Source organism: Brachyistius frenatus, unplaced genomic scaffold, assembly GCF_029030835.1.
Source record: "Brachyistius frenatus isolate BFR_SWC_R1_liver_20210118 unplaced genomic scaffold, ASM2903083v1 Contig_23, whole genome shotgun sequence".
NCBI lineage: Eukaryota > Metazoa > Chordata > Actinopteri > Embiotocidae > Brachyistius > Brachyistius frenatus.
This window is the reverse complement of record NW_027210622.1, coordinates 1256239-1270182: the sequence shown is the minus strand read 5'-3', so window position 1 is coordinate 1270182 and position 13944 is coordinate 1256239.

Below are 13944 nucleotides of genomic sequence, written 5' to 3'. Positions count from 1 at the left end.
TCAGATAAAGAGTCCTCCCCTCGTAACGCTGTGAATGAAGCAGCCTCTACAGCCACTGCAAACACATCTGTCCATCAACTCTCTTGTTTGGTATCCCCTCTAAAAAGTAATTGATTTGTGCAGGGTTATATCCTCCTTCACATCAGAAGCCTGAGAAAATCTCATCCAACAGAGAGAACTTGTCTGTATTTCATGTTTACCAATACTGATACAGCTATTGTTGGATCAACTTTGAGCAACTCCCGTGGCACACAGATGCAGTCTCACTGCTTGATCCAGTATTTTCTAGTAATAAACAACCTCTTCTTGGCTTGGCCCTTGAAAGGGATTGCTTTGAAAGGTTGAGGTCACCTCCACAGTTAGTTCAAATTTTCAAGGCTTTCAGGGGGTGGTCGGTGGAGACAGGAACACACACCCTTTATTTGGAATATGTAATGGAGACAAGTGTGTTCATGGTCATTAACCCATCATAAGGGTTTTAGTGAGCATGCAGTTTTTGTCCATTTGTTTGTTAAATGCTTTGTGTTCAACCATTATTGTAACTTTCAAGACCCCACAATCATGCCCACTTTACACAGCATCTGGCCAGGGGTGCAGAGGTGAGAAACCATACCGGATTTCAAATCATCTGTCTTTGTTTTCATTCCTTACACAGAATTTAGAATGTAACCTACAACTAAATACAAAACCGTGAAAACTTCTGAGGAAAAGACTCCCTGTGCTCTTTTCCCCATGTTCGAGCACTTAAGCCTTTCTGTATGACAGCTGACGTTTCACTTCACAAAAGGTACACACACACTTTTACCTTTAGACATGTTCAGATAACTCAAGCATACTTTGCCCTTTTTTCCACATTGTTGTGCACTATCTGTCAATCCTCGTGTCCTCTGGAAGACACTTTGGATGTGTGCATTCCTCAATATGTAGGTTCATTGAATATATGAATATCTAAAGTCCAAGAATAGCAGATAAGAAGACACCCAGAGTTTGTGGGAAAAAAAGAGCTGTGTACCATGACTGTTACATGTGGTAATCCTCTGGGTGAGCTGTCATTCTAAAGTGGTATTAGGATGACTAGGATTTCAATAAGCCAAAATATCCCGGATGAATCTCCTCCTAGTCCAACTGGTAGGAGACTCTAAAGCAAACCAGAACACGCTGGAGAGATTATACGATCTGTCCCAGAAAACCCTTGGGATCCCCTAGTAGTGGGAGCTGGACAACACGGCTGGAAAAAGGACGCTGACACCATGACCTTTGTCAGGATAAGCAAAAGATGGATGGATTGAAACTTTGTCAAATCTTTGAGTTATCACTTTACTATAACTATTTTAGCTTTGTGTCAATACTGACATAACACTTAAGGACTGGAGGAATATCACTGGTGTTAATTAAAATAGCCTATTTTTTTCAATCACACTGGTTGATATGTACAAGCTACTGAGGTTTGAGGGCAGCAATCCCCACTTCTTGTGAGCAGTCCACAGCCAATGCATTGATGCTCCTGCTGTTGTTTTTACATCTGTAAAGTCTGCTCTTCCACACTGTTCTTCCAGCTAACACCAGCCTGCCACCACGTCATCTTGTTGATAATGATTAGTGTTGCATATCACTGCTCTTTTTTTGGACTGTCTGGCCATGTGGTGGAGCTCATATCTCAAAGATCTACATAGCGTTTTTATTATGTGTTGTCACGTTTAACCGTTAAATACAGCAGGGTTTTATTCTGTGAGCATCACAGTGGGCCATGGGACTCTTTTTTCTCCTTTGTCTTTTGAATTGGAGGGTTTGTGTAGTGAGGAGTGACACATTAATAGAGTTAATTGAGTTTATTTGCAGGCTTTTAGGGTGTTATCGTGAACACACACAACACAACCACAGAAGCGTTTGATGTCTCATTTCAGCTTAGAGCCCTTTTTTCAACAACTGCTGGAACAACAATTCTCTTTTTCAATTTAAATTAAGACATCAGAGAGACAGGCCCATTATTTCCAGATTGGAAACAAAATGTATGAATCATGACAATAGCACATGCTTTCATGTAAAAATAACAGACTGTGATTTTTGTTGTTTTGTTTGTTGTTGTTTCTGTTGTTCTTCATGAGTAATTCAGTTCCATGTCCGTAGCCAGTCAATAAAGCTGTGGGAAGCTCAAGGCTGACTACTGAAGCATTGAGTGCTGTTCCAGCAGGAGCTCTTTATTAAGTGCGGAGTCTTAGCTTTCATCGCTGTCACCAAAAGAAAAAACCTAATGATTAGTTTAAGAAACAAAATAAAGGGCAATATTTGATTTTTTTGTTGTTTTTTATTTTTGCAGACATCCCCCAATTTTCAATCTTGAAAGGCTGTTTATTTCAAAGTAGTTTTTTCTCATATTCTGTGCCAGAAATCTCCACTTCAGTAGCAGTTATATACACCAAACTTTCCAATTTATTCCCATCGATATTCTGAAGGTTTTACCGAGGGGTTGAGTCATACAGTATATCATCCAAAGCCTGATTTATATAACATTTTATTCTTACATTTTTGTAAAAATTTACATTATTTTCTGGTTTATGGAGTGATACAAAAATAGATACGCAAAATCCACTTTGCATTTGACTCACGTGTGTGAACAAAATGAAAAAGGAATTTTGAGTCTAGATTTATCAATGTTAAGATATCTGTTCTGGATATGTATGCAAATTAGTGCATGTTTCATTGGATAGATAAAGCGCTGGTTTGACTAGGTTCAGAACTGATGCATTCAAATGATCATTGATTGGTGTTAAGGGTCCTATAACATTCCTCATACATTACACCACCACCACCACCAGCCTGGACTGTTGTAGCACAACCACCCTGAAGATTTGATAGGTTGGGCTCACCAGTTATCTAAATTGCTGCAGCCTTTCTACCAGGCTGAACTAATCTGACCATTCTGCTCTGACCTCTCTCAACTCACTGAATGATTTTTGGCACCTCTCAGATTAAAATCTAGAGGCTGTTGTCAAATCAGCAGAACTACTCAAACCACAAACTACATGACTTTATGCATTGCACGGCTGCAACAGGATTGGCTGATTGGATGACTGCATGATTGCATGAATGAGCTATAGGGGTAAAAGTGTTCCTTATAAATATATATATATAACTCACACCCCAACTTCAGTCACACGTGTTTTTTTTTTTTTACTTACAAATTAAGTAGCAGTAAGCTGACCAGACAAATTTATCAATGTGAGATACTTCAGATTTTTGTGTATTTAGTGCCCAGACAGATCCTCATTGATCTGGCAATTGAATTTAAAAGCAATGATAGCGATGCCTGTATAAAAGTGTCTGCGAGGTTGAGTTAAGGCTTTGGAAAGACTGAGTTACTGTTGTAGATACAAATTATTTTTTTGTTTTTGTATTTGTTTAAGTATGTCCTTATTGTGAGGGGGAAAAAAGCTACAGCCTTTCAAAGCACAAAGTTAAAAAGCTTGAGTTTATAGTTCCATGCACAAAAGAACATTATCATCCTAAGATGTATTTAAAAAAAAAAATAATAATAGCCCTTTTAAAAATAACTTGAAAATGCATTCTTCTTTTTTCTCATTGTTTTTGTGCAATTATGTTGAGGTTTTAAATGAGATCACTGACTTCATACTGATGTAATTTTCAGGAGACAATAAAATGCAGGACCGAAAAAGGAAAAACACAAATGTGCCTTTACGGGCTAATCTTTTGAAATGAAATCTCTCAAAATTTGTCATCAGCAATAATAATGTGTGTACTGACAATTGGCAACCTACTTGCAACAGAGCATAAAATCCCCCTTCAGTGCTCACAGTCTCTCTGGTGAGGATGGCTCTCGATCTACTCTTTGTTTGTGCAGCTATTCCTCAGCTCTGGCCTGACATATATTCCCAGGAAACCAGCTGTCAAAATTAGCAGCACAAACAAACAAACAAACAAACAAACAGTAACTTAAACCTCAAAACTGTGTTTATTCAATAAATAACAGTGACCTTTAGATGAGAAACGAGACATTCAGAGTCTCAACAGTCTGAACAGTCTCAAATGTTATTCTGTTGCTGGCGAAGGCCAGAGGGAGATTCAAGTGGGTAGATACACAACATGGAAAAAAGTTTTAAAAAAAAAAAATGAAAAAAAAAGTCAACTTCAAGCTATGGACCATATTTTAGTTTGAAAACTCTGGGACTGTATTATAGTGTGGATGGGCAGAAAAATAAACTTTTGAAAATGATGATGCAAGCCCCTACTTTCATTTACTAACTGGATGTCCTTCCCTGATTCATGGTGAACCTTTAAGCAACCTTTTCTCAAAAGAAAAACAGGACTGCCTGTGGTTCATTCAACATGAAAAATGAATGACAGACATCACATCCAGTATTGGAGTGCTAACATGCTAATGTTAAACCAACATAGTGCTGACCATGTTTGTTAACTTAGATAAACATGCTAGCATTCGGACATTTGCTAATTGGTACTAAAAACAAAGTACACTGCAGGGAACATTCTTTGTTTTGCATGTAGCTGGTCATGTACTGGACACTTTTTTTTTTGACCTGATGGTGGAGTTGACGGCAGAAATTACAGAATGATGAAAGTCATTAGGATTTATCATCTGGGGACCACGCTTGTTAACGTGTACAGGTAAGTGTTGGACCGACCAGCTGACTGTCATCCGAGATGATTAGTAGAATTGTGAATTGTGTATATGAGCCACTATCAGGATTTTTAGCATAATTTGATTCACAATTGCCACAACAGTATGATTCAAGTTTAAGATTTACACCATGCACTTCAGGATAGTTGACTCGGGGTTGATTGTCACAGACAACGTAGGAAGTATTGTGAGACAGACCAACTCATTGGTGGATTGGATTGCTTATATGAGATTTTCAGATAACAAAGGACATCTTTTCCTTTATTGGGTTATTTCAGAACATTGCACTACATTTGAAGTATTTAACTCTGATAAAGTGTTAAAAGTTACTAATGAAGGGCCATAAAATATTTGAAAGAATAAAATTTGTGCTCAAGTTTTCTGGTTTACTTACAGAAACTCTGGCCAGAAGGAAATCCTAAACACACCTAAAAATCCAGGATTGGGTTGCATGAGCCATTCATGAAAGCTATTACTATTTGCGAGTGATATTTCCATAATCTTTGTAACCTTCAGCTAGTTTCAAACTAGTGTTATCAAAAAAATTAAGTTGCAACGTAATAACATAAGAAATGAAGGTAAAAGGAAAGTGCTGCAGAACTTCAAGCTGTAACTTAACTTTCAGAAACAAATGACTTAACTAAACTGCCAATCTTTTCCTCGCATATGTATTCTTTTGTTTTACTTATGCATACAGGAAAAAAAAAATGTTAGCTTGCATGCTGTTCATGTGAGTGGAAAGTATTGTGCTTGTTTTTGTGAAATATATTGTAACATCTTCCTACTTTATATACTCATCAAATGTGATATGACTGAAGTGTCATGTCAGATATGGCAACATTTTTCATAATCTTTTTTAATTTTTCAACACCGGTAAGTCATACTTAGCGGTTGACTTAATTAGCATTGACACCTAACAGGGGGTGGGTGTTAACACTGAGAAGCTAGAAGCAACTCATTGCTATGTAAGAATGCAGCCTGTTTCAATTGTGATTCCCAGTAAACACTGTAAATTTGAAAAATTAGAATTTACAAAGAGCTGGTGCAAATGGCTTTAAGCATTACAAGGGAACCTTCCACACAGAAGGTAGAACAGAATTGCCAGAGTTTGCTGACAGAAACTAGCGTGATCAGAGCCAAGAACCTGCCCAATCCTCATACATTTTCATTTTATAAATGGATCCTGTAAATAAACATGACAATTCCCAGGCCGGTTCTGGGGTTTTAAGTCGGTGAGGGCTTTCATACACAAATTGTGATAAATGGGCAGTAAGGGTTTTTTCAGTAGCCTGTTTTATTTGAGTCCATGAGCTGTCCATCACGGCCACTAGTGCTGCTGATCAGGGCCACATCTGCAGACAAACAGTAACAAATCCCTTATCTTTACACAAGAGACACAAAGTGGAAGCAGACACAGGCAGCCTGTGGCATCCAGTAACGATCCAATCACATCTGTTCATAGTCTACAACTTTAACTAACCTTAACAGTCTTTGCTGTTACGGCTGCTCTGGTCACTCGTATAATTTTGTATTGGGTAGTTCCTGCACTACTGTGTATATTTATGTGAATGTAAGGTTGCTTCATATCCAACTCGAGTGTAAATGATTAAAATGTTCATTGTAACCGAAGGACCTATTACGACCAGTTAAAATGGTTAAATTAAAACACCATTTATTGGACTGTTGATTTAACAAGCAATAAGAGTATTTTTCACTATTGTCTTACATCTTAAAAAACTACTTTAAAAAAAATTGTTACAATTTATATGATAACGAAAATGATAATGAGCTGTGGTAATTCTACAGTGACATGTTAATTATTTTGCTGTCATAACTTACAGTGTTGATTAAACGTTGACATACGTCTCAGGAACAAAGTCAACTCTCCCACTAAGCTATGCTTAGTATCAGTTCTTGTTAAAATTTTTGCAGAAAATCTGCAGAAACAGAAGATAAATGCATTGAATGTAAGAGAAAATACAAAAAAGAAGATCACAGGAGATAACATGTGGTTCATTTGTGCATGAATTCCAGTAAAATTGAAACAGAACAAACGGCAACCAAAAGAAAAAGCCATTTTGACAAACCTCAGCCAGGAATTCTACATAAGGTTCCCTGCTGTGGTTTGAATGACTGCTGATTTGTGTGTCCTCAATAGGAGAGGGCAACGTGATGCACAGAGTCTGGACTTTCTGTGGTGATCAAAGTCTGACAACCTGAACAGTTTCATCTGAAGTCTGAGTCTCCTGCCAGGCAATACCAGTTTATTTGAGTGCCTTCCATTTTGTTCAAACAAGGACACTGAAAATGTTCTATTGTGGTGGAAATGAAATTAAAAAACTGTTTTCACACATGAATGTCAAGAATAGCCAGAGACTATTCCCCCTCAAGAAACCAATATTTTTTTTTAGGATTTGTTATACAATATTTAGACATAGTAGGGCTATTTCACCTTCAGGGCTGAAAAATTGCTGGTCTTAAATGTCATTACTGTCCATTTTATTGTATTCTTCCCATATCACTTTTATCTTCAAACACTGAAAGAAGACTTATTCAGAAAAAACGAAAAGCTTTCTTTTCTCCAAGAAATGCTAATTTACTATCCACGGTGATCCAAATGAGTCATTTTCAGTGCTTTCACACTTGGCAGGGCATCTCTTGTACCGAGTGGAAGATTAAAGTCATTAATTTATGGTACTATAAATAGTAGGAATATAAATCTGAAGAGGTTACACTGTGCTGTTACAATAATTTCAGAAATGTCTGGCATTTTGCATAATGACTAATGTTAGTTTCAAAATTGCTCGCTGACTCTTTTTGGAAATCAGGCACTGTGAAAGAACAGTGGCAACATCCTTCCGCAGGAATATTTCCCACATAACCTGGTCAGTTTCCAAACCAAACCAATCAGTGTATCGCTGCTCACTGATGGGGTTCAATCATTCAGACTCAAAGTGAAACAAGATGCTGTACTGAGGTGACAATACTGGCCACTGCTTCTAGCCTCAATCTGATTCAATAAATGAACACTTATTTACCACTGTCATGACATAGACCCTCACAGTACACATCATAGTAATAAAAAGACCTTACAAACCCAACAATTCAACCCAACAGCGACGTTGGGGAGGAAAAACTCCCTTTGAACAGGAAAAACCTCCGACAGAAAAAGGCTCAGAGGTGGGCGGCCATCCGCCTCGTGGCAGTGTCACTTCTACCAAGCAGCAAATAACTTGGCACAACATTATGGGCGAAGTAGATTAGAGAAGTATGAGTAGCTCTATTTTAGGTGAGTGTCATGGATTGTATAATCATTTGCAGGTTTGCACTCATGCGCATGTTCTTCCTTCTGATAAAAGAGTATGTTTAATATCCGCACCATTTTTAGGTTTTTCTGCCATGCCCCCTTGACAAGGACAAACATTTTTAAAAAGATGCTGCACCATGGAAGAACGAGAGCTTATCAAATATGTTGATGTATTAAAAATAAAATGCCTCATTATTAGAGCCGTGCTGATTAATGACCAACTACTCAAACCAACTATTTTGTATAATTGATTAAAGATACAATTTCGTTTGTACCTTTCTAAATTTGAAAGTGTTTTGATTTTTTTAGTCCTTCATTATAATAATGAACTGAGTATCTTTTGGTTATGGACTGTCGGTCGGGACAAAAAAATTTTTTTAGGCAGGGGCTTGGGCAGCTTTGGAAAGACTAGTTGACATTTTTCATTAGTTTTTGCCATTTTAAAGACCAAGCAACTAATTGGTTATTCAAGAAATTAAGAGTAATTGATCATGAAAATGCTCATTATTTGTAGCCATACTCAAAACATTTGACTGTGAAATGTGTTTCTGTAACCCTGTAAGTTTATGGTGTACATAAACTCCAATATCCAATTTAGGTTAGAAATTAGAAAAAAAAACTGATGCTTAAACTGATTGTAGGTGTAGTAATTACTGAGTGAAGCTTATAACTGTCTACTTTTGTACGACTGAGAAACAGGTGTATGGGTATGTGTTTACATGCATCTGTTGTTATTTTGATTGAACACATCTGTACTTGCGAGGATGTGCTTTTACATCTGCAGCAGCCGTGCACACTGCTCCTCAGTCGTTCTTCTCAAACAGCAAATACAAATGACTATATTCTCATGGGGAAATTATTGACTTAATCCCATTACTTAGGGAACAAAATATTACTTATAAACCTTAGATTTCCAATGTATGAGAGGCCTAATTTATACTGGCTTCAAGAAATAATTATTAAATGTCTTAAAGTTGATCATTTGCCTTAGATTTTGTAATGGTGTGAACTAAAATGAATAAACACTTCTCAGTGTGTGTACATGTTTAGTGTTGTGTGCCCAGCTTCCACTCAGGAGCTGTGTGACTAAACAGAAGCTCCCTTAAAAGCCTCAAGAAGTAATTCAAACTTGAGCATACTGAAATGATGAGCGCGCGCGTGCGCACCACACACACACACACACACACACACACACACACACACACACACACACACACACACAGAAGTGGTGACTCACCACATCGGTTTCTTCTGTGGGAGCTCTATTGAGTTGAATATGGTCTTTGAGGAGATGCCACCTCACATCAGAGACACCTTAGGCTTTAACAGGTGATGAAGCGGTATGATACGTTATCTAAGCCTGACACACATCTGAGTCGCAGCACCACAATATAACTGGATATGACTCCAGGGCTTTGACCCACAATGGCCAAGATATTGCCATTCATTAATTTGTGATTATAAATGTGTGTGTGTGGTGCTTTGACACACTTTTTGGTTTATATGAAATGAGAGAGGATAAGCTGAGTCCCAAGCAAAAGTGATTGCATAACAGAAAGACACACCAAGACAGACAGCAGACAGGGGAGAGCAGCCGAGAGCAAGCGGTACAGCGAATACAAAACAAGTTGGTTCCGGTTCCAGTTCCACATTTTTATAACATAGGGCGGAGGAAGATGAGTGTGGCCTTTTTGGTGCAGGGGCAGGAGCGAGGTGTAAGGTTTGGCCTTAACTTTCCTTGTAGGAACGGGTGGACTGAGGGATTAGGGGGGCAAAAAGAGCTGTGGAGTGCCTGGATCTGAGGCTGCACCGGACTGAAGGATTTAACAGGAGTAGCTGGAAGAAATCAAAAGCTCTTGGTGATTTGTGCTGAACAGTGGCTGGATATGACAATTGAAGAGGTCTCCTAATTTTGGGGATCGACCAGAAACGGATGGTGGGGATTTTCCTGGCTCGATGAAGGACAGGCCATAGGCAGTGAGCAGGCCCCCTTGAGTGACAGATAGTCAACTTTTGACGAAGGACCAAATCCTGGATGCTCATACTTGCTTGGTAGGCAACAGGTAAAAACGGATGCTCAAATACTGATTCTAATTACCTTGTTAAAAAGATCGCTTTGACCAATAAGAGAGCAGATTTGTGGCGGTTCCATAGTTGTTGTTGTGGTTGAGGAGCGATGTGTAGAGTATGGAGCAGGCGGAATGACTGAACGGTGCACGGATTTAAAGCGCACCAATTAAGAAGGGCGGACTGAAGCCTTTGTAGGACTGGACAGGGAAGGGGCCCGTGACAGACTCATGCCTGCCTGAACTATCGCAAAGCTCCATTAATATGCACAGGCAGGTATTCAAGGCACATACCTTCTGCTTGTTACACACATAGGGACACAAAGCAACACACAGACGTGAAAAGAATAACATTTTGAAGATTAAATTGTGGAATTATTGTGTATATCAATCTGTACACAAGCAGATCCGTTTCCTCTGTGGACAAAGTTTTTTTCTACTACTTGGCAAATACGCAATTATAGTAACAATCTGCCAAGTTGGTTTTTCAGACATATTAACTTGAAGAAGTACAGACCCTTTTGAACCAATCGCCTTTCTTTGTGCGCTGATTATCTGCCATTAAACTGGCAAAAGTGGGTTTGGACATGACCTAAATGCACTTCTACCATGCACAGGGACCAAAATATAGACCTTTGAGTCAACAGACCAACTGGCAGCCTTGCGAGGCTATCTATGTGAGGCTGACATTAAGCATGTTTACTATACAAATATTTGTTAGCGCTTAACCCAAATTGAAACTGTTGCAAGCATTTATTATAAAGGAAATCACTGCAAAAATGATCATTTTGATCTGATGACAGTTGATGGAAACATTTTATTATTACAATTCATTGAGGTAGGCAAGGATGTCCAAACCAAGTTTTGTGGCAATACATCTGATAGTTGGCAAGATTTTGCTCGCACAACTAGAAATATCAATGTTGCTGTGGTACAATAGAAAAAGTCAAGGTATACCAAACTGATGAGGACATACTTGTCAGGTTGTGTTTGTGTACCCAAGAGCAGATACAGGACGGGAGAGAGGATGGGTCAGCAAAACACAGCTTATTGTAAAAAAAAATGTTTGTAGTAGATGAGTTTGAGAGGTGGCGGTAGACTAACAAAACAGGATAGGTTGATATCATGAATGATAAATCAGGCTGGGAATGGAGCACCTGAGGAGGAGGGGAAGGAATGGAGGAAAAGACAAGGAGCTAAAATAGGGGGCTCTGGATGGAAAAGAGACCAGGAAAGCAGGTAAAGGACATAAAGTATTGGCAAAAGTGTGTCCATGAGTTACTTTTACAAGTTGTCAGGGTGGTAGCGGTCAAGCAGAGTTTTTGTAGAGAGCTTGATTAGGGTGACGGGTGGCAGCTTTTGAGGTTCCAATGGCAGGTGAGTATCTGCATGGCTGCATCCTGGTCTTTCTCCTTCATGTTTGTACAGTTTGTCATATCTTGGAGATTTGGCATCACAACTTCATGCAGTGCTTGGAGTATGATTTTGAACCAAAGTAAGGTAGGAGGGATCTGTGCTGCAGCGTCCCAGTCCCCTGCACCTTCACACTGCTGGGTTATATCTGGCAGCTCAGAACTCTTCCCTCGAGGCTGCGGATGTCGTCTGACAATGTCTCGCTGAATAAAATAGAAGATGGTAACAAATAGCGAAGCCTGTTAGAGGGCAGAAATAGTAGTTACTGGACGCAAGTCCAGTTCTATGGGTACGAGCGTAGCCCTCTAACTGTAGGCCCAGCTGGTCCCTGTCCCGGTCTAACTAGTGTTGCCGAGTTCCAAAGGCAGACAAGCAACAGGGTTTCTGGGGCTTTATAGCAGAATGGTCGTAAGTATACAAAAGATCTGTCTCAGGGGGCCAAGGTGGAGCCTCAATACTATCAAACAATAGCAAAGACCAATAGAGGACTACACCCCTACTCATAAAACTGGAGTTTGTCTAACGTACTATTTAAAATCCATGTAGCCCTGTGTTCACCTCCACACCCACTACTCTTGATTGAATTACACATAAACCTGTCACTGCATAAATATACAATACATATCATAACACAAAGTGGGATCAGAGCTTTGAAATGATGACTGTCACATATTAGTATACCAGGAGGACAAATACTTATAATAAAGCACGCATCACATTAAGAGTGACCATGCAGTAACCAATCAGCTCGCAATGATGATTCTCTTCCATTATTACTATTGTACTGCCGCTTCTATTACATATCAAGCTGTGGGGGACACTGATCAAATAGTATGACACCAAGCCAAAAACCTTTTAGTGGTTGAAAGTTTAAAGTGGATTTACTCTTTAATTCTATATGTTTATGCAAATTTTATAAGGAACTAATCATGACACATTTCTTCTGTCCTTGGTATTGGTGTAGGTACACAGCTACAGAGCAAGCTATAGCCCACACATTTCCAATTGTAGCACGACTGAGCTACCGTGGGGGTTCCCTCGAGACAAATGACGCACTCAGTCAGAGTGACACGTTCGGGTGTAAAATGCCTTTATTTGCCCGGCCCACACAACAATGTCTCTGTGCCACCATGTTCCTCCCTTCTTCCTGCTCCCCTTTATAGGGGAGAGCTCATCAGTTCATTCCATCTCAGCTGTGCTCATCAGTTCGTATTCGGCTCAGCTGTGCCCATTACACCTGTCTGGCACCGTTCCCTGAACCACTCCTCCCACTCTCTACTCCCTGCAGCTGAGCTAACCACACCAATAAAGCTTGGTGACAGCTGTTGGCCTTTGACATCATTAAGCAGATGTGGAACTGTGATTGTATTGGGTAAAATTTTAAATTAATGATTAAAAATGAAAAATGTACCGACATCCCATACAGGAGACAGAAGAACAGACAACCAAAAACATAATGCGTCTGGCCATGGCTGGCATAAAATGCCACAAACAGGAGTTAGGCTGAATAAAGTACTTGTATGAAACCTGTGGGATTCCTCTGGTGAAAACTGCTGTAAACATTTTATCAGAATTGTTGCAATGCTTTTATGTGGTAATTTTTCAGTTCCTGAGCCACACAAATAGATTTTTATTCAATCATATCAGTAGCACACATATGGCAGCAGATATCGCAAAAACCTAGCAGTAAAGCTACGTGCAAAACTGAATACCACTGATGTCAAAAACATTTTTTTTTTTTTTTTTTTTTTTTACATTATGCATTATTGTGTGAACTGGTCTTTCAAGAGCTAGCAGTTTACCATCATATTCATAGTGATCTTGGTTTTGAAATTGAACCTTTAAGATGTCAGGCTAAACAGTCAAAAGCTGCGAAAAAGAATATGGGAGCTGCAAGTCTAAATATGAGTCAAGCAGTATAGTGATGCACCTCATTGACTAAAATGGGACAGAGATATATCCACAGACATGCATTTTAAATGTGTTCAATCAGTCGAGGAAGTCAAGGTCTGTGAGGTAGACATCTAAAGATATGATGCACGAGTTCACTGCAATCATGAGGACTATGTAGGTCTTGTAAACAAGAGGAAATTAGGAGACTGCACTGTCAGGGAGGCTGGTGGAGAGTAAAGTATACAACAACAACAACAAAATAACTGGGCAAAGTAGGCAAGGAAAAATGAAACATCACTGCAAATAAACTAATTGGAACTAAACCAAACTTATTTACAACACTACAATATGCTGCAGCTAAATAAACTCAAACAAAACATGCATACAAGACTGCCACCATTTGATCTCCCTGGCAGCTCAACTACAGCCACACTGGTAGGAAATGAAACAGAAAAACGGCCCAAATAATTTCGTATTAAGACCTAACAAATTGTGGAAAAAGAATAGTGGCTAGCTTCTCTTAGAAGTATTTGGTAAAAAATGAATTAAAGGAAACAACAAACAAAAAAGAAACATCACAATCACATTTTACAAACCATATGCAGAATGGA